Raw genomic sequence first — 21,940 nt, 5'->3', positions numbered from 1 at the left:
TTCAAATCAGCTTTAATAATATCCTCTATGACCTTCATCAAGGAGATCTTAATTGTTCTAAATTTTTTGCTGTAACATTTGTATAATTTACATAACTGAGATTGTTGGCATTTCTTCAGGAACTCTTAGGTCTTAGATTTTATTCATTTAATCTGGCATTTTACAGGATATACTCTGCATATAAGTTAAATAAAAAGTCACAATATACAACTTTGTCTTACTCCTTTTCCAACATTAAAATACCCAGTTGTTCCATATTCATTTGAGTTCTGTATATGAAGATTAAATTTTCTGTTAAGCTCTGATCTTTTCATCAAAAAATAAATGAAATTCACCTATTTAATTGAATGTTCATCTTTTCCCCTGAAAGGAACTACTTAATTTTGCTGGAGAGTTGATCCAAGCTTCTTTGCTCTTCAAAATAACATATTCAGGCCTTTCAATCCTTTATAGTGGAAGTTGCTAAATCTTGGGTAATCTTGATGTGGCCCCTCCATATTTGAATTGTTTCTTTCTTGCTGTTTGCAGCATTTTTTCCTTGATTTGATAATTTTGAAATTTATTGACAATATTCCTTGGAGCTTTCATTTTGGTGTCTTTTTCAGGAGGTAATCAATGGATTCTTTCAATGCCTATTTTACCCTCTGGTTCTAAGACACCAGGGCAATTTTCCTTCATAATTTCTTGAAAGATGTTCTTTAGGCTCTTTATTTTTTTTCCATCATGGTTTTCAGATAATCCAATAATTCTTATATTGTCTCTCCTGGATCAACTCCTTTGCTTTCTCCATAATTCAATTTTTAACAATTTTAATAATTTGGTAACTAGTTCTTTTGCCTCTTTAAAAGCTATCTTGTTCTTCTGGAAATTTTCAGTTCATGTATCAGTAAAGTTTAGCTATTAAAATCTGAAGCAAAAATATGCTGGAATGTGAAATAAGCATAATTATTGTTGACATTGCCATTCTATAGATCCTCTATAATTTAATAGAAACTGTGGAGTTTTCCATATTTGCTGGCATATTAAGTGCAATATCTTTTATGCATTTTAATAGTATTTTTCCAATTAAATTTATTAATTTATTTTAACAAGATTTTTAACTCTATTTTTTTTCACTCCTGTGCTCTTCTTCAGTTTTTTTAAAATGGTAGGTGATTTGATATGGACTATACATGTGTCATGTTATGTTACTTTTTCTTTTTCTTTTTCTTTTCTTATTCTTTAATTTCCTTGATATTCTTCACCTTTTGTTCTTTAAGATGAATAAATTCTGTTGTAATTTTTTCTGGCTTTACCAAATAATATTTGGTAGCTTGATTGGTATACCACTGAATAAATAAATTAATTTAGGAAAAAAACAGTCATTTTAAAAATTTTATTGACTTGGCCTACTCATAAAGAATTGATATTTTTCCAGTCATCTAGATCTGATTTTATTTGTGTATGAATATTTTGTAATTGTGTTCATATAATTCTTTGGCAAGTTTGACTTGGAATGTAGACTCTGGGATATCTTACATTGCCTACATTTATTTTTTCAAATGGAATTTCCCTATCTATCTCCTGGTGGTGAACTTTATTGATAACATACAGAAATGTTTATGATTTATGTGGATTTTTCTCATATACTTCAACTTTATTAAAATTATTGTTTCAAGTACCTTTTTAGTTGATTCTCTAGCGTTCTCTCAGTATACCATAATACATCTGTGAAGAACTAGTTTTGTTTCTTCATTGCATATTCTAATTCTAAAAGTTTATTTTATTCTCTTGAATAATAGTGGTAATAATGGTTATCTTTATTCACCCCTGATCTTATTGGCAAGGCTTCTCGTTTTGTTTTTGTTTTTTTCCATTGCTTGCTGATGATTTTAGATAGTTGCTGTTTATCATTCTCAGGAAGTCTCTATTCCAATGTTCTCTAATGTTTTTTTTTTTTTTTATTATGAATAGGTGTTATGTATTTTCAAAAGTCTTTTCAAGCATCTATTGAGATAATCATAGAATATTTGTTAGCTTTCTTATTGATATGATGAATAATGTTGATAGTTTTTCTTATATTCATTCAATCCTGATTTCCTTGTATAAAGCCCACCTATTCATAATGTACTATTCTGGTGATATATTAGTACAATTGCCTTGCTATTATTTAGTTCAAAATTTTCGCATCAATTTTCATGAGGGAAATTTGAGTATAATTTTATTTTTTCCCTGTTAATCTAACTTCAGTACTCCATCTTTTCCTATGTCACTCTTTCCCTCCTTCTCTTTTTTTCCCATTAACCTACGCATATTGTCCCAGTCCCAATGATCTATAATCCACCTTATTCTATTACCTCTTTATTTCTTTGTACATCTTGTTAGATGCTATCCTTCTGAGTGTATGTGTATGAATATATATGTCTGTGCATGTGTGTGTAATTATATATGTGCACATATTTATGAATATAAATGTACATGTATAAATGTATACAATTATATATGCATGAATGTGTATATATAAATTAATATATTATTTATTTGTGTATTATACATTGATCCCCTTTAACCCATTTCTAATGTGCCTAGGTTTTCAAAACAATTATTTTTTCTCCCTTATCTAATTCTTCTGTGCTGTTTCCTGCTTGAGGTATCAGACCTCATTTGTAAAGCATAATTATTATGTTTACCTCTTCCTAGACTGTTTTGTCTTTTAGACGGATTTAGCTTTACATCATTTTTTCTTTTGGATTATTCAATTATCAATATTAATCTTATACATGTGGTATTTCTACATAGGAAACATTAATGTTTTGACCTTATTGAACTACTTGAATTTAGTCTTGATATTGATACTTATATGCTAAATTTTCTGTTGAGTTCAGTTTTGTTTGAAACAAAATTCTAAAATATCTGAGAATACATTAAATATTCATTTTTTGTTCAAAATCATACTTAATTTTGCTGGATATAGTACTTTCACCAACAGCCCTAGTTCTTTTGATTATTAATATATCATGTTTGAGAACTTGTGATCTTTAATTATAGCTGCTGATAGGTTCTGTACAATGTTAATTATAAGTCCAACATATTTGAATTGTTTTTGTTGTTGTTATGATCATAAAATAATACATTTGATATTTCTCCTTTTCTAATTTGATTTTGAGATATTTATGCCCTGTTACGTGGTCATTTTTGTGTGGGTACAATGTACTGTGTAGTAGATGGATATTCCTTTCTTTTCCCATTCTGTTTTCTCTAAAGATCTGTCTTATCTAATTTTTCTTAAATCCTATATACTTCCTTGGTTTCCTTATTAATTCTTTTTGGTTGAATTCACTGAGTTCTGAGAAGGAACAATTGAGGTCCTCTAGTACAACTCTGCTATCTATTTCTTCTGTAACTCACTTAACTTCTTATTTAGTAATTTGAATGTTATTTAATCTGGTGTCTCTGTATTTTGTGTTAATATACTTCATTGTCTGTAGTAACCTTTAGTAAGATATAGTTTTCCTCCTTATCACTTTTAATTTTACACACAAAACCACAAAAATACATGTCTCCATATATATGTATATATGCATTATATACATATGCATATTGTATATATGTGATAGATGGATGGAGAGATAGATAAATGATAGAAATAAATACGCTTAACTTTGTCTGATATCAGGATTGCTACCACTGTCTTTTTTCTTAACTCTAGCTGAAACATAATATTTTTTTACTATAGCCACTTATCTTTATTCTCTGCTTCAAGTGTATTTCTTATAAATCACATATGGTAAGAACCAAAGTGTCAGGAATCTGACTTTTGAGCCACTCTGTTTTATAAGAGAGTTAACACTATTCACATTTATAGTTATTACCAGCTGTATAATTTTTCTCCATCCTATTTTCCTCCTGTTTGTCATCTCTCTTCTTTAAATCTTTCTCTCCTTATCAGTGTTTTGTTTCTGTCTGCCATCTCCCCTATTGCCCTCCATTTTGTCAGACTCTCTTCACCTTTACTTAATCTCCTCTATCCCAATTTCTCTGCTGTTGGGTAAAATAGAGTTTGTTATTCAACTGATTATGTATTCCATTCCCTTTTTGAGCCAATACTAATGAGAGTAAAATTCAAGCAATGTTAATTATCAACACTTCCATCTTCCCTTTTATTGTAAGAGGTCTTTTGCACCTCTTCATGTAATGAGAACATGGAAGGAAAAGTAGGTCTGAGATAAGAGTGAGTAGATTAAGGGATATAGGAGGGTAAGAAGAAAAACACTGGTGAGGAGGTGTAGGGTAAAAGAAAGGAAAGTACAAACAGGAAGAAAAATAGGATGTCAGTATAGAATTATTATTTATAACTGTAAATGGGAATGGGGTAAAATCTTCCATGATGTGGAAAAAAATGGCAGAAGGGAGTAAAAGTTTGAATTTTATAATGTTGTTTACAGGAAACACATTTGAATCAGAGATACACACAACAAACACAAAGTAAAGTAAAAAGCTGGAGCAGAATATGCTATCCTTCAGCAGAATTAAAAAAAAAAAAACAGAGATAAATATTCTGATTTCAGACAAAGAAAATGCAAAAATACATCTAATTTAAAGAGATGTGGAAAGAAACAACATGTTGCAAAAGGATACTGTAGACACTGAGTAATAACAACACTAAACATAGATGCATCAAGTAATATAGCAACCAAATTCTTGGTTGAAGCTGAGACACAAGAACAAATAAGATAGTGGAGGAATTCAATCTCCCTCTCTCAAAAACAGATGAATCTAACCACAAAATAAATAGGAAAGAAGTAAAGAAAATGAATACAATTTTAAGACACCTCTTCAGAAAATTAAATGAGGATTTTTGAGAGTGTAACATTTTTTTCCTCAGTGGTATGTGGCATCTATACAAATATTCATCAAGTATTAGAACATAAAAGTCTACAATCAAATACAAAAATGGAAAAAAAATATTAAATGCATCATTTTCAGATCATGACACAATAAAAATTATGGCTAATTAAGGACCATAGAAAGATAGATTAAATTAATTGGAAATTAAATAATCTAATTCTAAACAATGAGTTGGTCAAACAAGTCATATTAATCCAATGGAATGACAATAATGGGATAAGACACCAAAACTTATAGTAATACAATCAAAGCAGTTCCTCAGGGAAATTTTATATATCTAAATGATTATATAAATGAAACAAAAAAGTGAAGATCAACAAATTGGGCATACAACAACAAAAAAGAGGAAATAAAACAAAATCTAGAAAAACAACACATGAGAAATTTCTCAATAAATACTGAATTAGAAATCCTAAACATACAAGGAGAGATGAATAAAATTGAAAGTATGAAAATTAAACTAATTAAATTAATTAGTTAAACTAATAAAATTAGAAATTAGTTTTATAAAAAAATAAACTTTTGCTTAATTTGATTTAAAAAAGGAAAAAAAAAAGGAAAACCAAATTATCAGTATAAAAATGAGAAAGTGTAAATTCAACACTAATGAACAGAAAAGTAAAATTACAATTCATTAATATTTTGCCCAATATGATTCTCTGTGATTGATATTTACAAAAATATAAATTCCCCAAATTAACATAAGAAAAAGTAAAAATATTTAGATAACCAAACCAATTTGCAGAGCTAGATGGATTTACAAGGAAATTATATCAGAAATTAAACACTTGAATTCCAGTTGTATAGATAATTTGAAAAATTGGCAAATTCATTCTGTGACACAAATAGGGTGCTGATATCTAAAACAGGAAGATCTAAAAGAGAAAAGGAAAGCTATAAATCAATTTCCCTAATGAATATTGAGGTAAAAATTTAAAATAAAAAAAATAGCAGAAAGATTACAGCAATTTATCACAAGGATAATATACTATGACCTAGTGAGACTTATCCTAGGAATACAGGCATAGTTCAATGTTAAAAACAAAACAAAATAAACAAACAAACAACAACAACAACAACAAACAAAACAAAACCCTGTCACAATAATCTACCATATCAATGACCAGACTAACAGATATCATAGAATTATCTCAATAGATGCAGGAAAATGCTTTTTTAAAATATTGCACTATTTCCTATTAAAAAAAAAAAAAACTAAAGAACATAGAAATTGATGGAATGTCACTTAAAATGATAAACAGCATCTATGTACTAGGATATTAGCTAGAATTACCTAGAAAATTTTCCAACCAGATCAGGGCAAAAATGATGCGTATTATCGTCACCAATGTTAAACATATTAGAAATGTTGACTTTAGCGATAAGAAAAGAAAAAGAAATTGAAGGATTTAGACTTGGCAAAGAGGAAACAAAACTTGGTCTTTGCAGTTGATATGATGATATAATTAGGGCATCCTAGAGAATCAACTAACAACTACTTGAAACAATTAACAACTTTAGCAAAGTTGCAGGATATAAGATTAACCACATAAGTCATCAATATTTTTGTATATTATGAACAAATCTCAGCAATAAAAGATAGATAAAAAAATTACATTAAAAAAAAAAAAACTCTAGACCATACAAAATATTTGGGAGTCTAACTGCCAAGTCAAACCAATGAATTTCATATGCACAATAATATATAATGAGCTAGAATTGTCACAATCTGCCAAAATTATTTTATAGAACAAGAAAAAAATAATAGAAAAATTCATCTGGAAGAACAAAAGATTAAGAGTATCAAGTGATTTTTTTTTAATTTAAGGAAAAATGACCTATTCCTAGTAAATATAAAACTAATTTTTAAAATGGCAGTCAAAACATTTGCTACTCTCTAAGAAATAGAACAGTAGATCAATAGAATAGGTAAGATAGACAAGATAAAGTAGTAAATCATTAATTATCTATGGTTTGAAAAATCCAAAGACATCAGCTTTGGGGATGAAAACTCACTATAGGAAAAAAAAAAAGTGCAAGGTAACAGGAAACTAAGGATGGCAGAAATGAGGCAACATCTTACATTGTACACAAGAATAAGTTTGAAATGATTAAATGATTTAGACATAAAGAGTGATGTCATAAGCAAATTAGAAGAGCAAGGAATAGTTTACCTTTGAGTATGGTAAGAAGAAAGGAGGAATTTATGAACAAGCAAGAGATAAAGAACAGTATGTCATGCAAGCCTATTTAATTACACATATCATATTTGTTTAAGATAACAGAAAATAATCAATATTGGAGGGGATGTGGGAAAACTGGAACATTAATGCATTCTTGGTATAATTGTGAACTGGTCTAACAATTCTGGAGAGCACTTTTGGAACTATGCCCAAAGAACTATAAAATCATGGTCCACCAATAGGTCTTTATCCCAAAGACATCACACACACACACACACACACACACACACACACCAAAGAAAAAGACTTCTGTACAAAATATTTATAGAAGCTCTTTTTGTGGTAGCAAAGAATTGGAAATTAAGGGTTATCATCAATTGGCAAATGGCTGAACAAGCTGTAATAATAATAATAATAATAATAATCAGTACTATTGTTTTATAAGAAATGATGAGCAGATTGATTTCAGAAAAATCTGGAATGACTTACATGAATTGATAGTGAGTAAGTAAGAAGAACCCTAACATTGCATTCAGTAACAACAACATTTTGTGATAATAGCTTTCCTTAACATTACAGTGATCCAAGACAAATCCAAAAGGCTTGTAAAGGAAAATGTCATCCCCATCCAGAGGGGGGAAAAAGAGTAAATGCAGATTGACACATACTATTTTCACTTTTTTTCCTCATTTTTTCCATTTGTCTATTTTTTTTTTTTACAATATGATTAATATAGAAATGTGTTTACCATGATAAAAAGCCTATATCAGATAGCTTGCTTTCTTAGAGAGGGAAGAAGGGTGAAAATGAAAAACTCAAAATTTTCTAAAAATTAATGTTGAAACTATATTTAGATGTGATTAGAAAATTAAAAATACTATAAAATCTCTAATCACCAAAAAAAAAAGAAGAAGAAGAATTACAACTGATATCTTTCCATGTTGGGATGTAAACAGGTTAGCTCCACTGAATCCCTAATGATTATGTTTTTTTTTTTTCCTTTTTTACCTCTTTATGTATCTCTTAACTCTTGATATTTGGGATCAATTTTTTGGTTTAAATATGGCCTTCTTTTTATGAAAAGTTGAAATCATTCCATTTTTTAAAATGACCATTCCCCTTTGTGTATTATGCTTAATTTTACTGGGTAAATTATTCTTGCTTGTTGTCCAGTTTTCTTTGCCTTCCAGTATGACATGCTTTATGACCTCCAATATTTTTCCCCCAAGGAGATTTAAATTCAGATCCTCCTGACTTCAAGGTTGGCATTCTATCCACTGCACAACCTAGTTGCACCTCCCTCCTGCCCCAATCTTCAATCTTTTAATGTTGTAGTTGATAATTCTTATGTAAATGTGGCTGTCACTTTCCAAATTTTCAAATTACTTCTTTACAGCCACATTTAGTATTTTTTCTTTGACCTGATAGTTCTGAAGTTTGGTTATAATATTCCTTAGAGTATTTTTTGGCATTTTTTCCTTGAGATGATTAGTGAATTCTTTCAATGCCTATTCTGCCTTCTGATTCCAGGACATTAGGGCAGTTTTCTTTGATAATGTATTGAAAGACACTGCCCAGGTTTTCCTTTTAATTAGGGCTTTCTGGTAGTCCAATGATTTTCATATAGTCTTTCCTGGATTTGTTTTCACGATCAATTGTTTTTCCCATAACATTTTACAAATTTTTCATTTTTTTTTCAATATTTTGAATTTGTTTGATTCTTGATGTCTCATAGAATCATTTGAATCCACATGCTCAATTTTAAAATTTAATTTTTTTTTCTAATTAGATTTTGCACTTCTTTTCTATTTGGATAATTATATGTTTTTTTGTTTGACCACACTCAGCTCATACTGATCTATAAATTTAAAATTCCAGATTCCTATGGAATATTGAACTTTACAGGATCAAAATTTACTTTCATCACTACATACATAGTTAAGCTTCCTTTTAGATTTGGCCCAATAAATTCAATAGTACTGTGTTGGAATCCTTACTAACTGCTAACTAATTAGAGTTGATCTAATCTTACAAGAAGATTTTGGCCAGAACCTGAAACAAGGTACTAAGTAGAACTAATTAATACAAGGCTTGTGTTCACACCTTTACTCATTGGAGTCCACAAGTATGCTAGCTTCACAAAGTACACTTTCTAACTTCAAGGGAGTCCACACCTCCCTTAAAGCTCGTTGGGCCAGAGAGCACTATGGGAGAAAACCCATAATCCCATTCTCTCAGAAGAGTCAGATAAAAGGCCAGCGATGAGGGATCTATGGCAGAATACATTTTTTCTTCTTGGCTGGCTGGTGGCAGACGAAGAGTTTACAGAGGAAGAAGCTACGTGTGGAGAGTTCAGTGGACAACCAGATTCATCTTCATCTCACACCACTGTAATTGGTGCCTGGGCTCCCCAGAAGGATACAAGAGAGACATTCCATCTCTGTGTTGATTGGAGGCTGAAGAAAGCAGAGGCAGAGGCTGAAGGACAGAACCTTTGGATTTGGAGACCTCTGAAGGGCTCTAAGCCTCTAAGCCCTGTGCTTTGAGAAGAACAAGAACTCCAACATTTGAACTCATAACAGTACTGGAACTATTTGTAGTTGTTCTCCACTTTGCTTTAGAAGGTGGATATTTCTGATCTAAAGAGCTCATTTTCTAGCATCATGTTGTTTTTTGTTTGTTTGTTTGTTTTGTTTTGTTTTGTTTTTACATTTTAGTATTATCCATGGGGTTTTCTTGGCAAAGATTCTGGAATGACTTGCCAATTCCTTCTTGAGTGGTTTGCCTTTTGTCAGATCTCTATATTATGATTTCTACATCTTTGATAACCATTCATGGCAAACTTTATAGTTTCACTAAGCAAAATGTGCCCCTTCACCATAACAAGGAAGTGACATAAGAAGAAGCCATGCACAACTCCTTCCTTGCATTAAGATCTAAGAAAACTTGTTCTTTACTAATATAGCATTGGAAAATCTGGGGTTTTGATCAAATTACTATATGGTAATGGGAAAGAACTTACAGAAAAGAGAGATTGAGTAACACTGAAAATTGTTGACTGATTTAGTTCACCTTTGGTGAATTTACAACTCCATTGACAAAGAAATTGAGGGTGTTTATTTCATTATTATTTACAAATTACCAATCAATGATTCTTCTAAGAGTGAACATACCTTCTCATGACTGGAAAAAAAAATCATCTTGAAGAAAGTTAGAATGGAAACAAAACCATTGGTTTTCATTGATTTAATATCTCCTTTAAAAAATCTTCATTAGTTACATTTTTTGTCTTCAACAATTAGAAATAAAGCTTTTAATTTTCCCATTTGAAAACCAAATCTCATTTGGCATGTAGATTCCCTTGAAATACATAAAAGCTCCATAGATAATCATTCTCCAAAGCTGGGATCAGAAATTATAATGGTGCATTAACTTTTTAAAATAAAATTTCTAGTTCAATTAGTTTAGTAACTTGGAAAAAACTGTACCACTGAGTGTCACCTTTCCAGCATTTTCAATTCCACATTAATTAAAAAACTAATTACAATTTTATCATAATCATAATATTCTCCATGAATCAAACAAGATCCCATTGACAAAAATATATTACTTATGTTGTGAAAGAAGACTAAGAAGGTGAAAGATTAGTCTTTCTCACTTGCCAGTCTCTAATGGACTTTGTATTTCTATTAAATGAATCTTTATTTTTTAAAATAACATGATTACTAAAAACACATTTTACCTATTAATTTCATTTGCTAAAAAGTTCATCTGTGAGTTTCCAAGGACTCAGAGTCCCTAAAAGGGACATTCTCTATGCCATTATTTTCAATGTGCCACAGTTCATTTGAAGGGAGTAGTGCAAGATGTTCCCTGAAGACAGAATTATAGCCAGCCTCTAGCATCTGTCTTTTAAGTTGCTTTTTGAAATCATATTTTATAATTAGCTTAACTGAAATTACAAGAAAAAATTTGAACTGTGTCCCTTTTAAGAGTATTATACTCAAAATCATAATTATTTTGTTATAGATATCCTTTTTTTCTCATTTTAATAATGAAAGAACTTTCAGTGCTGTACTGATGGCTTAATTTATATTCTTTCTTGCTAAAGTCACCAAAAACAGAGACAAAAAGGCCTAATAGTCTGATAGGTATGATTAGGATCTCACGTGCATTTAAAACCATTCTATGACCTGGCAAGGAAATGGTTTACTTGGTCTTTAAAGGGATATAAACACAGGGAAATTACTTGCTATTATTTCTTTATTTCAACTTGGATTGAATAGAAGTTTTTTAGAACCAGGAAACTAAGGACTTTTCTTTCTAAGAGTATTAATAAAAAAATTAAAAAAAAAACACTACTAGATATGTTGTCCAGAAATTTAGAGTTAAGTATTAGTTGAACTTTTTCCTGGTCTTGTGACCTGAGACAAGTCTGTCCACTTCTCATTACCTCAGTTTCTTCATCTAAAAAACTTAGAGGACAAAGGGATTGGGATCAATGATCCTCAAGTCTCCTTTTTACTCTTAATCTAAGAATCTATGATACCTCTGCTTGCAAATAATGATTTCAATTTCATGATATCCCTTAAAGTCAAAGTTGGAAAGGATAGCAAAATTCATCGATCTAAAAAGTATGAGAAAACTAATTATTCTTCCAGTATTCTTAACTAGTTGCAATTCAGCTTTTATGAAAAACTTCTAATGATGGGCTTCAAGATGGAGTGGAGAGAGCATCCAGTATGAAGTATGCACATTCATGTTCTGTCTCTGACACTTATAATCTGTCTGATCATTGGCCAAGTAACTCAAACTTCTTGGACATTTCTTCCTTGAAAAAATGAAGGACTTGGAACAGATGAATGATCCTATAAGCCAATTACTTTGACAGTTACTTCAGTTCTAGAAAATAAAATATTCTCATGTATAAATTCAGTAGATATCTCTGAGATATCTTTCAACCCTAAAAATATGACTATATATCTCCACATTCCAATGCTCTTTCACAATATGCTGCGTCATTATCCATAATTATCTACAAAGTACAAAGAGATATTATCGTAGGGCTCTATTAATGGCATACAAGTTTAAGTTTTTAATAGTTTAGTTCAACTCTCTAGTTTTAGAATGAATACAGTGGATAGACAAAGAAGTAAAGGAAAATATCCCCCAACAAAAAGTGGCCATATTTTCCTGATTAAATTAAATATGAATTAAATACACTCACTTTTACAGTAACACAAACTATGCCAGTTAGGTCCAATTATAGCAGTGCCAGAACTAATTAAAAACTCCTCTTGAAAGTTCATGCATAAAAGTATTCTTCCAACATACTAATATCTTCAAGGTAGAATGGACAGCAGAGAAAAAAAAAACATACAGTCATTTAGTTTATACAAATGAGTGATTACTTAAAATCATTTTGAATGAACACTCTAGGAGATTTGCTTCCAGGCTTTGTAGTATTTAGAGGAACACCTTAGAATTGTTTACACATAAATTTAGATAAATTTGCCATGTTAGTCTAAAGATAACTTTTTTTTTTTACTGGTGCCATTATTATCCACATTTTATAAATGAGAAAACTGAGGCAAAAAGAGGCTAATGTCCATGCCCAGTATTAAATATCTAGTAAATGTCTGAGAAATCATTAAAATTAAAATTCAAAGTATTCTGAATTCTGAGTGTATTACTCTGTATTATCAGGTCATTACATGATCTGATTCTCTTTTCATTTATGGTGGCTGCAGCTTGAATACATTAGAATCACCCCTTTCTATAGGAGAATTCTTCTTATTCTCCCATTATAAGTGTCATCCTATTGCAATTCCTTTGGATAAACTAAAATGTTTATATCTAAACAGATTGCCTTTTGTCTTCGGGTGATGGGGTCAGGGAAGTAGGGAAAAAAATCGTCTTCCCAAAAGAATGTTGAAAACTGTCTCTACATGTATTTGGAAAACTAAAATACTATTGAGAAAAAAAATTGTCATTTTAAATTTGAAAAGGTGTACTTGAATCAAGGACAGCAGGGTGCTTATAGTTAACCCCCTACTCAGTGTGAGATAATGGTTCTCTAAACATATACTTAATGTGATATTGTGATATCACATTATGACACATGCTGTGTGTTGTAGTGATGGAATCATACTGAAGTATTTAAGGGAGTCTCAGACATAGAAAGATCCTCTCTCAGCCATGGAGAAGACTTCAAGTTCCAGATTCCAGACTCTGGACTCCATCTTTGACCAGCCTCATGGTGGCCCTCCTGCCTTCATCACTTCTCTACCTAAAGACCAAGGCCAGTCCAGAGACCTTCCAGAAAGCTAGCCTGGACATTATATTCCCTTATTGCAATTTATTTAGATAATAATAATATCTAGTATTTATATAATGTTTTAATATTTGAGCATTATTTTACAAATAACATTTCATTTGAAATTTAGAGAAAATCTGTGAGATAGGTGCTATTATGGTTTGTATTTTGCAGTTGAAGAAGCTGAGACAGACACATGAACTAATCCACCAAGATTCACAAAACCAAGTATCATATGAGAACATATTTGAACTCAGGTAGTCCTGATTCCAACTTCATTGCTCTATCCATCGAACTATCTGGTATTTTAATAATCGAGAAATATATGCATTTTTCATCAACATCAATGTGAGTTCCTTGAGAATAAGAATTGTTTCATTCTTTGTATTTGTACACTTAACACCTAACATAGAGCCAGGGATAAACTAAGTGCTTAATAAATACTTCATAATTGATTGACTGGTGAGTGAAATGAATTTTTAAAATGTAAGAACTTCAGAGAAAGAGAACTAGTATTAGTAAACAAGCATTGGGTCTGCTATGTTCTAGACTATGTAAACTTTTTTTTTTTCAATTTCTGCACTATTAAAGGCAGGTATCATATAGCAATGTGACTTAAAAGTCATCATGTTATGAAATTAAATACTGATAATAGCATATCAATCAATCTATAAGCATTTAAGGACCTACTATGTGTCTTGCACTGTGGTAAGCACTAAGAATACCCAAAAGGTGAAGAGACAGACCATTCTTGCCAGGATTACAAATTATTTAGGGAGATAACATACAAATACAAACACACATACAAATTATATATGGGATAAAGAGGAGTTAATTAACAGAAAGAAGGCACTGGAATTGAGCTGTTTGAGCATGCAAGTCATTTAGCTTATCAGAGATCAAAACAACTGAATTTGTGAGTTAGATAGAAGTTACTAACCTATATAGGTGGATAAAGCTTTTATACTGGGAGTTCTTCATAAAAATACAATTCCAGGTCTGCAATTTTCCCATCCATCCCATCCTCCCAGCAATTTTATTATGAGAAATACTGAAAATTTTAGAAATTATCTTTGTAATAGTCTTTGTCCTTATCTAACTCTTTTCATACAAATAATGTTCTAAATCTTAAATAGCTTGACCAATCATAGGCAGATGGACTAGGTCTTTATGGTAGTTTCCTTTATTAAAAGAAAAAAAGGAATTTGAGGAAGGAACAGACTATTTTTTTTTTTTTTTAGAACTTTCCTCTTTGGTGGGGGATGCAAGTATAACAGTTATCACCCTACTCTTCTATTCAGAAGTGCCTGAAGAGTTTTGCTATTGTTTTCACCATGTTTCTAAGAGTGTATCAAAGGCCCTCATCTAATCAGAGTAGGTTTCTTAGTTGTGAATCACTGATTGATACACCTTCAGGAGAAATTGGAAAATTAGCTATCTTACTTATATGCAAATCAAGCAAATGAATGAGATAAGGAAGACAAAATATTTTGTTAAGTGGTTAAAATGTAGGCCATTCAGAAAATCCTAGTTGTTCCCTATTACCTCACAGATCCAATATAAAATTCTCTATTTAGCTTTTTAAAGTCATTTACTTTCTCTTCCTATCACTCCAATTGTTTTATGCCTTATTCCTTTCCCACATATCCTCTACTCCAGACACTAGCTTTCTTACTGTTCATCAAACATGATATTTCATATCCCAACCTTTTTTCATTTTCTCTGGCTGTGACTTATCCCTCAAACTATACCCCTTTTCACTTTCCTTCAAATCTCGGCTAATATTCTATATTCTTCAGAAACCTTTCCCATTCCTCCTTCATCTTAATGCCTCTTCAGTAATATTGTCCCCATTTTCTCCTGTCTATACCTTGTTTGTACATAGCAATTTGCATGTTGTTTCCACCAGTAGATTGTTATGTCCTTGAAAAGAGATTTTTTTTTAATTCTGTTTTGTTTTGCCAGTGCTTACTACAGTGCCTTAAACATAATAGTGTCAAAATATTGGGAGACATCCTATTTTCTAGAATTAAGACCCAGCAAGCAGGCTGTGCTTAAATTTGATATAACACAAATCCTTTATATTTGCCTTCTGAATGATCTCAGCCACAGAAAAACACCAGAATTGTTTCACACATCAGGTGGTCTCTGAGTTTGGACAAACCGATACCTATGTTCTATTTATTAATTCCTGCTATAAATCAAATTTATCTCATTGTCAGGGTCATAACTCAATGCATTTTCATAGGTATAAGTATAAATATCTCCCCACATTACCTTGACCCTTCAGGGTTCTGGAATATGTCCTTGCTTGCAAGGCATTGTCCTCGTTTTTATAATTAAAGTTCCTGTTTGTGTCCTGACTGTCCTGTCTATATTATGCTTTCTTCAGTTCTCAAAACCCATGGGTTAGAAGCTGGTGCCAGGTCTGTTTGACATTAATTGGTGTCAAGAGTGGGACTGAACATGGTACTGGGTCACTGTACTAATGGGTACCATTGGGAGTGAACTGGACACCACTGGAAATGTATTTCTCCAGAATCCGATTCCCACTCATCTGGTGAGTCTTCTGACCCCATTTCTGCCCCAATCTTCTGCTTTCATTTGCATCTGTGTTGTCATGTTTGCGCTATAAAGTATTTTTGTCTGGTCATTTTGTCTGTATCTGTGAGTTTGTAAAATATAAAATGTCGATGCTGTGTTTGTGTTGTGAGGTATATAATGTTATCTGAAAGATTTCAAATGCAGTCAGTCAGAAAAATTTCCAAGGACTACAGTCAGAGAGTTTAAAAACACTTGGAAAGAGTAATGAACTTTCATTGTTGAAGCAGTTTTCTCAGTAAGAAGGAGAACTATTTTAGACTTTCCACAGAATATTAGTTTACTTTAAAAAGAGGGTAAAGCTGTAGAGGGCCGGAAGTCTGAAGAAGTATACTTGAAACAAGGTGTTAATTCAGTGGAACTGATGAGATGATGACTTTATACTTAGTAGTTAGTATGATGATGTAATGGTTCTCTAGTTCACAGATATTCAGTATGCTGTAATGTAATCGTTCTAAGGTATATAAGGGCTGAGAAGGACTGGAAATGAACATTCCATTTTTGATCATCTACCTGGTGGCTCTCCTGACTTCATCACTTCTCCATCTAAAGACCAAGACCCATCCAAAGGACCTTCAGAAAGCTATCCCATACATTACATAAAACCTGTGGGAAACTTTTTTTTTTCTGTCAGTTCAACATTAATAATGCTAGAATTGTAGAAATTCAGTTAAATAATCAAAGTTATAAAATTACTAAAAACTAAGCAGGATCTGCTGATTTGAGGATTCAATCTTTAAGGATTTTGAAAAGTAATAATTTCAAGATTACAGAATTCCTGAGCCTTTTGGTGTAATTTTAGAAACTAACTCCATTCCGAAATATCTTAGCAAGTTTTGGAGCACTCTTCTGAAAATTTTATTTCAAGGAAAATAAGGATTAAATTTTGTAAAAGTTTTTTTTAAAAAAATAATTAGCAAGCTTAATAGCTTTATTGTACTAGCACAGTAAAGGAAAACAGCTGCTTGGAAATAATCCCAGATAAAGAAAGAAAAGTAAAGGCAAATAGTTTGTACCATATAGCAACCTTTAAAAAAACCTTCTTTGACATTTCAGTTTTATCCTATTTTATTAATAATCTTCACCTGTCCATCTCTAAACCAATTAAGCTATCTCTGAATAACAACATTCTGATGTTGGATATCTACTCAAAACCACATCACAGCTAGCAGTAACTCTAAAAGAGGAGAGTGAAATTAGTAAGAAATCACTAAAGTATTCTAAAAAGAAAATGTATTTTCCTTTCAACCCCCTTTCAATTGCAATAACATTTCCCTTGTCCTTTCTACCATTAGGAAAGAAAAGTAGGATCCCTTTAATGCACAAGAGACACAAACTAGGAATGTGTTTCTAATGTTAAAAACAAACAAATAAAACTGAAAAAAAATCTGAATCTGACCACAAGAAGACAGAGTACAGCAGAAAGACTTGAGTAGATAAAGAGAGCACTACAGAATGTATTGAGAGAACCTCCCAACATCCCTGATAACTTAGGATGATATAACTTTAGAAAGGATTTGCAGCAGAGATGGCATTAGAAGGAAGATATTCATCATTTTTAAACCCCTATTTCTTCCCCCCATCCCCTTCCCCTGGAGTCATCCATATCCACTTACCCCTTTTTACTGTAATGATTAGCACCTTTCATCCCTTTGTTATGGGTCCTAGAAGTCCATAGTCATTTACCAGGCTCCATCAATTACAGGCTGGTATTTAAGTTGACTTAAAGGAAATCCATCCTTCCTTCTTTCCTTCCTTCCTTCCTTCTTTCCTTCCTTCCTTCCTTCCTTCTTCCTTCCTTCCTTCCTTCCTTCCTCTCTCTAATTTCTCCTTCCCTCCTTTCCTCCCTTCCTCTTTTCCTCCCTCCCTGACACCTCTGAAAATGTCCCCTTTAAATCTCCCTACTCAAAGACTCTTTCTTTCTATTAGTTTTTCTTATCCCAGAATCAGATCCTCAAATACAGATATTGACAATGTTGGAATAATGTAGAGAAACTTGAATTACATACTGCCCCATCTGGCAGGGACAAGGTAACAACTGTAATAGATGTCCCATACTGGCCCTGTACCTTTAAACATCCATCAGTCCTTACTTCTTTACAAACCTGGGAACATGATTCAGATACAGTATATCCTATCCACCCTGCCCCAGGAGTTGCAAGTGACCTCAGCCCAATAATGCATGGCCTCAAAGGTACAATTGTCAGAGGAGGGAGATCAGATCCCTTGAACAGCATTCATCTTGCCCTGTCACTAGAAACTATTACCAATGGGGAGATCCTGATACCAGCCACCCCATAACCTAGACTGCAGCCAGTGATTTCTGTCACATTCTCCCAAAGCCCAGTCAGTGTCATCAGTGTTAAGAAGGGACCCTGAAACTCTAAAACTTCTTGAAGGAGAAAATCTCCTCCAACTCTGCCTCAGTGAGGGACCCCACCCTCAAGTGGGGTTTCATTCTGTTATCTAGGTGGGGTTGATTCAGTCCTGAGCTAAAAGAATTCCAACACTATTCAATTAAAGATCTTCAACTCCACCTACCAGCTTCACTGGGAGGAGCAGCAGGCCTTAATTGCAGCCAAAGGCCTCCTTATATAAATGGCAATTAAAAACTCAGTTCTTTGCAGAGGTCAGGGCCTCTGCAGGTCAGGATTATTTTTGACATACCAGCTATGCCATGCTTGCTATGCTAAGGAGACTTCTGCCCACTGGAATAATATTCTTTTCCAGTGTTACGCTCCCTTTATCCTCACCTATTTTCCTATCAAGACTTTATGCTTTTCTGTCAGGATTTCTAACCTTGCTTCCCAATCCCTATAATAAACCTCTTTTATGAGTCAAGGTTTTCAGGTTTGTAAATTCCTCTACAGAGAATCCCTGTACCATCAGAAGGGGGTTCCCCAATTCCGAATTCCAAGGAGGTGTAAAGGAGCCAAACTTCTCCATTTGGTTCTCTGAACCCTAAACCTGCCACTAGACCTTATCATTTAACTTCCTGATCACCAGAAACCCTAATCTCATTTTGGTTCCCTAAATCTAGATTTCATCAATTGGTTCCCTGAAAGGGGACCTCAAAACCTAAACCTCAGCAAGTGCAGACCTCATCCTTGGCAAACTCTGACTGCCTGGGATGGTCCTGGTGCCCTTTTCACTGTCTAGTATGGCAGTACAAGATGGAGGACCAGCTGGCCTCTTCGTGAGCCCACCCTTCTTTATTTCAGATGTAAAATGTTATCTTATCTTATCTCTGTTTAACCCAATTTTCTAGTCTTTAAAAAAAAATAATGATAGTACATACTTCCCAGGATTTTTTTGCTATGAAGATCAAAATAAAGTAATTATTGGGAAGAGTTTAACATAGTGACTGGCATGTCCTGAGCACTGTGTTATTATTAGTATTATTTCTTTATTGAATATAATTGTTCCTAATCTGATAACATTAAAATGATTTTAAAATGTAAGATGTAATAAGACTAATGATCTTTTTATGGGATAATTTGGAAATGCAATTGATGCCATGTGAAGTTTAGTTTTTCTTTAATTATTCAAACTGAGACCTGTTAAATACTTCAGCTTAAAAAGGCCAAGATCTCTAAATACATCCAGGCGATCTTAAGGTGTTCTGTTCTGATCCATAGCTGGACACTGGAGTAGAAAATGAGTTGGGGGGGGGGGGGCTTTACACATCATTCCCTCACTCAAATCCAGTTCATTTGCATGGCATTTAAGTAAATACCATTTAGTAATTTTTACTTGGTAAAAATAGTAAAATAAATAAATAAATAGTAAAATTGTGATTAAGTAAAAAAAGGAGAAACATTAATAAAGATATTCTGACCCTAAGTTGTGGTTGGTGAAATATCAATACTTTCCTGGGACTCTAATTTACTATTGTTTTGAGCTTTGATTACAGGGATAGTTTTCTGAATTATCAAGAAGCCATTTTTTTTTTTAATACAGCAAGATACTGTATAAATATATATACATATATTGGATTTAACACATGTTGACATGTTTAACATGTATGGGATTACCTGCCATCTAGGAGAGGAGGTTGGGGGAAGGAGGGAAAATTTGGAACACAAGGTTTTTCAAGGGTCATTGCTGAAAAATTACCCATGCATATGTTTTGTAAATAAAAAGCTATAATTAAAAAAAATGCAAAAAATATTCCAGATGGGGGAAGAGTATTCTATCCTAGTTCTTTTTCTCTTCCTGTTTGCTATGGGTCCAGTCACTAAGTCCTTTTTTCAATCATGTGTTGATATTTTCTCCTTCTATATTCTTGACTACCCTCTCTTTTTTGCTTATAAGCAAACAATGGTTAGTAGTGATACCTGGGAAACACTTTCCCATTAAGTCATCTCAAGAAACTATCCCCTTGGCAATATCCGGTAGCATCTTGGTTTCTACTTGCCTTATCTTTATAAGGTCATAAGGGTAGGGGTTATTTCAACTGAGCCAAAAAAAAAAAAAAAAAGGAGAAATATCAAATTATTAGGAGATAACCTGTTTTTCAGAGGTAAAGTCTAGCAAATGGGTGCCTTGAGACTGGCTTAACAACAATCATTTATGCTCATCCTCTGGATAATCTAAGCCACAGCAAAAATCCTAAAATTGTTTTATACTAGCACCAAATGGTCTGTGAGCTTCAGGAATCCTCTCTAGCATCCATGTTCTGATCAGTAAGCTCTGCTATGAGTCAAATTTATCTTGTTGTTGTTACCCCTTGTTGTCAGGGCTAACTATAATGCACTATGTCACCATAGTTATACATATTGAGATATCCCCGCATTGCCTCAGGCCTTTACCCCAGGGTTCCAACATATGTGTTCTTGCTTGGAAGCCATTTCCCTCATTTTGAAGTTAAATTTCTGTTTTTTGTTGTTGTTGTTTGTTTTTCCTGACTTGCCTGCCTCTTGTCTTGCTTTTTTTTCAGCTCTAACTACCCATAGGTTAGAAATAGGTTTAAGTCCAATCGACAATACATGCTCAATAAATTGCTAGTGACTGACAGTGAAATAACACAAAGTGCTTACAAATAACAATTGCTAACAATTATAGAAGATACTACATGGATTTAAGCTTTGTTAGAGGTTTGGCTACATTTTTATAAAACTTCACAATCTGTGTAAATATATTTTTCTTATTTTATTTAATGTACTGCATTAAATAAGCTAGGTCTTCAGCTCCAACAGAGCTAGAACTAAGGAAATTTGTAATAGGGCAAATCAGAATAAAACCAAGTAATTAAGACTTTGAACCTTTTTGTTCATAATGCCTATGACAACCTTCTTGACCCAATATGCACTTTCTTACCCCCTCTTTCCAGTTGTGAAATCTTGAATCATGATTCTCCAGTTTTAGGATTGTTGCTGGATCACTTTTCTCACTTTATAATCCCATATTAGGATGTGATCTTATTGAATATAAAGATTCCTTTGAATTCATACAAACCAATGTTTGACACACTTTAAGGACTTAAGAAATAATTTTCCCATCTTGCCTCATTCATTTGCTTGATTTGTCTCCAAATAAAAAGTTTGTTGATTACTGATTTTCTAACCATCCCTTGAAAATAGTTACCTTATGTAGAAACATCTTGAGACTGATTGATTAATCGATCAATCAGAATGAAAGAATCTGCTCTAATTGGGTAGGGGGTTGCCTTATTCTTAGAAGCATGATGAAAGGAATAGCTAAACCCTCCAAGAATATCTATACAGAAGGCTAGGATGATGCTATCCTCTACACCTACATCTTCCAGGACTGAGGGAAGTTCTAAGGAGTAGTCTGCTCTTTTCTCAACTTCCCTTTTTGATACTCATCAGAAGAGATGTAAATTCTTCCTGCTATTACATTACACAAATGTTTGCAGTGTTCTGTATATTGCCTCAATTATAAAGAGACAGGGGTTAACAGCAGAAAGATAAGTAAAAAAAAAAATTCTTTA

This window comes from Antechinus flavipes, chromosome 2, assembly GCF_016432865.1.
Source record: "Antechinus flavipes isolate AdamAnt ecotype Samford, QLD, Australia chromosome 2, AdamAnt_v2, whole genome shotgun sequence".
Classification (NCBI taxonomy): Eukaryota; Metazoa; Chordata; class Mammalia; order Dasyuromorphia; family Dasyuridae; genus Antechinus; species Antechinus flavipes.
The sequence above is the reverse complement of the archived record's forward strand: the minus strand, read 5'-3'. Positions refer to the sequence as shown.